This window comes from Camellia sinensis, chromosome 2 (assembly GCF_055761805.1).
Source record: "Camellia sinensis isolate YWXY chromosome 2, ASM5576180v1, whole genome shotgun sequence".
Lineage (NCBI taxonomy): Eukaryota > Viridiplantae > Streptophyta > Magnoliopsida > Ericales > Theaceae > Camellia > Camellia sinensis.
The window spans coordinates 135,238,038-135,245,473 of NC_138962.1; positions in this window are offsets into that span (position 1 = coordinate 135,238,038).

The window sequence follows — 7,436 nt, forward strand, 5'->3', positions numbered from 1 at the left end:
ATAGAAGTTTTAAAAAAAGTTCTTCAAAACTGAAGCATACCCCAAGAGGCATCTTCATTTTGACCCACTTTCCTATGGAAAAGGCTCATAAATTTATGTAGCTATAGGTGTAGTTTTGAAGGTACTATTCAATTTTTCTAATTGTGTGCTAGACTTCCATACTAAAGCCCAAGATAGTTATGCTTGTTCAAGAGGCAGCCTTCAGAAAACGAGAGATTTATCAAAAGACATGTATTTTTCTTAATGTAATCTACACATGAAATGAATTAACATTCTTTTGATAACATTGAGGAGTCTATTCATCAGTTTTTGAGTTTTCTGTTTAGTTGGGTGACAACAAGAACAGTAAATCCTTCACTAGACAATTTAATGTATTTTTTTGGAGAGTTTGGATTCTTTAGTTGATGTATATAGGTCATATGACTCATACAGGCTTTCTATTGTACCAATTCTGTACACATGGTTTGTGCTCCCTTTAGACCTTTAATTATATCATTCACTTATCCAAGATTTTGAATTAAAAAAAAACAAACAAACATAAAAAACAAAACAAAGAAAGCTTATCCAAATTAATGTCAAAATCAATGGGCCATTCAGACTTAAGATGAGATTGCATCAATTGTTCATGCATGGCTGGCTTCAGCTCTGTTTTGTTTCTCCTTGAGTGACATGGACTTTTTTATTTCATAAATAACAAAAAACAAAATGAATAGTTATTAAATTAGATGCCATTATCTGAATGACTAATAATTTTGAAATGGAAAAATGAAAACATTATTAAAAAATCTGAATAGTTTTACATAACTGATAATGTTTCTACCTTCATTTTTTTTATGCTAATGAGATAGGCCATTCAGCTTGCATAGGATACTCACTATCAATGGACGGGTGCAATCTTATGGATCTTGTATATATATATATATATGAAAAATCACCAAGGAGATGAAAACTTTGGTGAAATAAAAATGTGAATAAATCACAAAATATAATGCTTATTCAGCAAACATAAGGTTGATATGTTCTGTTTTGTGGATTTGCAGAGTTCTTGCCCAAGTTGCATACTTTGGTTCTCACTAACAATCAACTAACTAACTGGTTGAGATTGATCCTTTGGCATCACTCCCTAAGCTGCAGTTCCTTAGTCTTCTTGACGATAATATTACAAAGAATCCAAATTACCTTTTATATATCATCCACAAGATAAAATCATTGCGCTTGCTAGGCTTCAAGAAAGTGAAACATAAGGTTAGTATGTTGTTGTCATTTACTTGTTAGTTTTGATTAACTTTCTTAGGCATGTTAGGGCTTAATTTTTTGAAACCAAGCCTCTATTTGTTATGTGACATGATTGATTTCAACTGTAATAATGTTCCTATTCTTGAATTTTCTAAAGGAGAAATTGTTATCCTTTTGCCTATTCAAAAAGCATTGAGTTGAAGGTTTGGAGCCTAACCTTAGGGGGGGGGGGGGAACAGAAGAGAAAAAGTGAAAGCAGGTGTAGAAGTTTTGCATATCATGTTATTTTTTGGTTAAATGCTCCTTGACTTCAGTGGCTTCTATTAAAAATACACATCGATAGGAATATGCTAATATCTAATTTGTTGTCTATGAATTTAAGTCTAAATTTTTTCTTTTTTCTCCCTCATAGAAATGTTGTTAATGACAAACTAATTACTTTATATTTTCTAATATTTATTGGAATTTTTCTTCTAAAAGATTTAGATTTACATGCTGTTATACCTAATTGATGCTAAATTGACTATGATATTTTGTTTGATGGTTTGGTGTAGGTCTTATCAGTTGTTCAAAATAGCATTTCTGATGCTATACTTTTGGCTCGTGAGAACACCATGGGTCCCATTCGAAAAGGTTACAATTTTCCTTTGTTTAAACTCCCTATTCATTTGAGGCCTTTGCTTGATTTTTTGTTTCGGTAAAGAATTTTGATCAAGGCCATGTATTCATAGCTATTTCTTTATTTTAGACGTTAAGTCCATTGGCATCTTAATTTTCCTTGTTGTCTACATATATTGTGATGACCCGGTGTGTTGTTCGTCTTGTTCCATTTGTTTAACTTCAATTTTTCCTTGTTAGTGAGTCAGGCTTCGTTTAAAGCGTTGTTAATCCTTTGGGTTTGTGGTGATGTGGAAACTTTTCACGAAATTCCTATCCTTGTTGTTTCAGAGATAGGTTTCACTTGTGTTGGAGGGCGTGAAGTCAGTTCGGTGTGTCGGGGGTCGAACAAAGTTAAATTTCTAGGCTGGTTGGCTAGCCGCACGTGCGGGGGTCTTGGGCCGCACGTGAGGGAAGTGAGGCTGCACATGCGGATTTCAAGGGGGGCTGGGGCAGCACACTGCAATATATGCAGGTGCGGAGCAAGGTGCGAGCGGGAAGGGCCACATGTGCGAGGCTGAGGGCCGCACGTGCGGGAGAGAGGCTCCGTACGTGCAGGGCACGTGCCGCACATGCGGGATGACTGGCAGTCCGAAATCCCTGTTTTTATTTTTCGATTTTGGTTGAATGTATCACTTTAGCTACACCTCTATCTCTCTCTAAAAATACATCTCTCTCCCTTCTCTCTACATTTCAACCTCAAAGCAAGATCAAAACCTTGATCTTCTTTCATCCATTAAGATCCAACCTTGACTCCTTCATCAAAGATTGAAAGCTCCTCAAGAACTTCATTGTGTGTGGTGGAGATTGGGGTTGGGTATCTTGGCATCCTAGGGTTTCATCTATTCTAAATCTTGAGGTAGGGATTTCTTGAGTTATATATACATGTTTGCTATGTAGATGTTGATTTTAAAAGTTTTCTTGAATTTCTCATGTCCATCTTTATTTTGAGATTTAAAATGTAGAGAGTTTTGAGAGTGAGTTTAATTCTCAACCCCTTTTGTTAATCCTTGGGATCTATCATTTTTATTAAACTCATCAAAGATGATTTTGGTAGGATTTCACCAAGGAAATGGAAATATTTGTTTTATGATGAAAAACCCTAGAAATTGGGGATTTTGGAAAATATGGAAATTCCTATAGTGTTCTTACTCTTTTGTGATGAAAGAATGGATATGTGTAGGCTTCATGATGTGATTTTACAAAATGGCAATCAAATTGATATATTGTTGTGAGATGAAAAAATTGTTGTGCACTATGGATTGTGAGAATTATGAATATTGGAGATTAATGTTTGAAAAACATCACATGTGGCCTTGAAAGGATTAAATTGATTAGAACTGTACATGATGAGAAATTGTTGTTGTGTGTTGAAGGCATATGGTTATTTTCCGAAATAACTTTGAAGGGAGGAAATTAGAAATGTATTTGTTTGTTATTGTTGTTAAGACACTTGGAAATGGAGAAAGGCTATGAGGCATGGAAATTCATTACCTTGCATACTCATTTAATTAACTATCATGAATTGTGTAATTAGAATGGAAACGTTTACTTCAAGAAAGAACATATTTATTGTAATGAGAACAACGGAAATGTGTATGGGGTAAATACATTGCTAAGTCCAGTTAGGAGGTGTAGATGAATTTGATAAGTTGGCCTGAGTGTCCATGGTGAAAGACCAGAAACCCGCGCGGATAGGAGTCGAGCCTTCTGGTTAATACTGGTAAAAATGACAATTTGGTAGTACTTGTATAGTCTACTTGTAGAGACCAGCCTAGGGACTACTTGTGTCGTATTTACCGCACCTGTTGATTAAAAGAATTGGAAGTTTTGAAACTAATGAGATTGCATAAGATTATTGAAAACATGATGATTTTCAAGTTGTGCATTTAAAATGAAGTACTTCTTTATAATGGCATGGCATGGTATCACATTTACATTTGATGTTGGTGAGTTTTGCATAACTGTATATACTTTGTGAGAATTCTCTACTGGGCTTTGTGCTCACCCCTCTGAGATTTTGGTGCAGGTAAAGATGTGGTGATCCTGCCGAGTTGATGGTGTGGATATGTTTTGTGAAGAGCAAATGGCTCTTTTATTTTTGTTGTAAAGTTTTTGCAAGCTAAGGGCTAAACGTGTATGGGTCCGATAGACCATTTTGTCTAACCAAGCTATTGCCTTGGAAGATGTAAGCCCTTAAGGGCATTTTAATTATTTGAGACTATATGCTTCACATGCTATAGATTCATGCGTTTTCTCACCAATGAATGTATAATTCGCATGTGAAACTTTTGTATTAACCTTGTAAATCAATGATGTAAAGATTGGAGATATGCCATTATTATTCAGTGAATGTTAGTGATGCGATTGGTTTATGTTGAATTATTTCGGGGCGTGACATATATATTTCAGATTTTGTTTATTTATTTATTGTTTTTGGGGCAGGGCATAGACTGAAGACTTTTGTAAGGGTTGTGAATGTGGGAAAGACTAGAACACTGGTGTTTGGAGATTGCTTAGTCATGTTGCGATTAAGATATTTGACTAGACTGTTTAAGAACAATGGCTAATATATTTTGAAGTTGGGGGTATTCATTAAAATATGCACAATACTTTGTCACATGAAACAAAATCGATGATTTAATTAAAAACAAGAAATAAAGTTCTGTGAGGGTGATCCAAAAATAGTGTCTTTCGCAAATGCAGTTCTAATCTTGTGTCAGATCGTCAACAAGTGCTTTAATCCATTCATAAATCCAAAAGTAGTGTTAACATTCTTGGCTAATATGCCTCATAATTTAGTGGGTGGTAGTACTAATCTTCAGTATAATGTGTTAGCATTCTTCTGCTGAAATAATTCCAGTCCTTTTTTTTTTTTTTTTTGAAACATTTCTACCCAAGGGATTCTAATTTTTGAGCATATTGAGATGTTTATGACTTTCTGTCTTGGGGTTCAAGATATAAATTCTTGCGTAACTGGAGGTGGTCTTGTTAGCCTTCCTTTTTTATGGCATCTTTGTACCCAAGACTTTATGTAAGGAAGCATGTTTCATGGTGATAGCTGCTTGGGACAAAGTACTGATGGTTTGTCATCGAAATAGCAGGAAATGAACTTTTCCATAGAAATGTAGATGTGCTAAGGGAAATTGTGAATGGTGAATCAACATATAATGTCTTCCTTATCATTTCTCCTCCCTCCATGGTATTCTGTGCAGCCTAATCCGGCACTGACACTCTGTTATGTCATTGATGGATTATGGCAATGGTGACATACTTTTAGTCTAGGCTTGAATTAAGGTTCCATGGTCACTTTCACTGTCACAATGTCCCTACTAATATCGGTAAACACTTAAATCTAATCTGTGATATTCTAATAATAGCCAACCCCCACAACCACCTTCCTTTATGCGATCAGCCTTGCCAACCTCTGACATCAGTATAACAACACCTTTTCTTCCATCATACTACAGGTGGGGTGTGTGTGACAACCGGGTCTCTTTCTTCCCTTTTCTTTCTTTCTTCGCTCCCTTCTCCTTTTGCTTCTATTAGATTGGAAATGTTCGGAAATAGTTCCCTAAATAGAATTCTTGTTCTTGTTTTGTTTGGTGTCGAGTTTCACTTGTTCCGGGGAGTGTAAGGTTACGTCCGGAGTGCCGAGTTTTGGACTGTGAATTTTCTGAATTGTTTGGACTTGGCCGCACGTGCGGGGGCCACTGGATGTACGTACGGGAGAGGGCCACATGTGCGGAAGGCCAGGTCGCACGTGCGGAATGCAGGGGAAATTCTGGGTCACACACTAAAATAAATGCACTTGTGGGGATTAGTGCCGCACGTGCGGGAAAAAGGCTCCGCACGTATGGGGGCACGTGCTGCACATGCGGAACGGGCACACTCTGAAAACCTTATTTTTTCTCTTCTTTTTGGCTGTTTATTTCTCATTTTGTTATATCTCTCTCTCTCTCTAAAAATACAACTCTCTTCCTTCTCTCTACATTTCTACCTCAAACCAAGATCAAAACCCATGATCTTCCTCAATCCATTTGAGATTCAACCTTGGCTCCTTCATCAAAGATTGAGAACTCCTCAAGAACTTCATTGTGAGCGGTAGAGATCAAGTTTGGGTATCTTGACATCCTAGGGTTTCATCTCTTTCTCCTTCAAATCTTGAGGTAAGGAAATTTCCTTGAGTTATATATATTTATGTTAGATTTCGTTGTTTTAAAAGTTTTATTAATGATATTGAAAGTTTGGTCTTTATCTCATAAATGCTAGGGTTTTAAAAGTGGGTTTGATTTCTGTCTCTTCCTAAACCACCTTCTTAAGGATTCTAACTCTCATAATAGGAGGGGTGATGTCTTGAGGGAAAACCCTTTCAAAAGATGAGAGAAACGTATGTTTTAGAAGAAAAACCCTATAAATATGGGGTTGGGGAGAACATGTTGAGGATTTTATAAATAAATTTTATTTACTTCCAAGGTTAGTAATGTTTTTCCTGTGTGATAAATGTAATGAAGAAAAAGGGGCTTCTTAATCATGTTGATGAGGAAGAAATGGTAAAGAATTTTGTGGAATGGTTATTGTTGTTTATGAATGATAAAATGTGGTTATTCTTGATGAGTCTAAATGGACACATAATCATCTTGTGAATCTTACATTTGGGAAATGCATGAGAGTTGGTACAATGCACATTTCAATTGACTGTTATTACATTTTGTTGAACACGTATGATCATGAGATGATAATTGTTGAGCACCATGAATTATGGGAATTGAAAGCTTGGAAATTAATGTTGAAAAACTTCATATAGTCTTGAAATGACTAGAATGATAAGAATTGTGCATGATGAGAAATTATTGTCATGTGTTAATAAGATCAATTAAGCATGAGGTGTTACTTATTGCATCATATTCTCATTCATTATTTATCACCATTGCGCATCTTGATTGAGTTGAAGACATTCATATTGAGAAAAGATTACTGTAATGAAAGTTATGGAAAATGTCTAAGGGGTAAATATGTTGGTAAGTCTGGTTAGGAGGTGTAGATGAAATGAATAAGTTGGCCTAAGTGTCCGGGGTGAAAGACCGAAAAGACGCGTGGAGGAGGTACCATTTCCCTTCCGATTAGCAACCGGTAAAGTGGGGTTATTGGTAGTGCTTGTTGAGCCTACTTGCAGACACCAACCTAAGGATTACCTGAGTCGTATTTACCGCCCCCTTATGATTTTAAAATTTGAAGTTTCGAAATTGATGAGATTGCAAAATGTTAATGAGAAACATGGTGATTTTCAACAAAGGCATGACATGAGATTATTTTGAAAAGGCATTGCATCGCATTTGCACTTGCATTTAATATTGGATATCTTAGATAAATGTATATACTTTGTTAGGGATTTCTCTACTTGGCTTTATGCTCACCCCTATGGGATTTTGGTGCTAGAAAAGACGTGGTGATCCCGCCAAGTTGAGGGCGTGGAAAATTGCGAAGAGTACATAACTCTATTTTGTTGTGATATAATTGCTAGCCAAGGGCTTTTTTTTTTT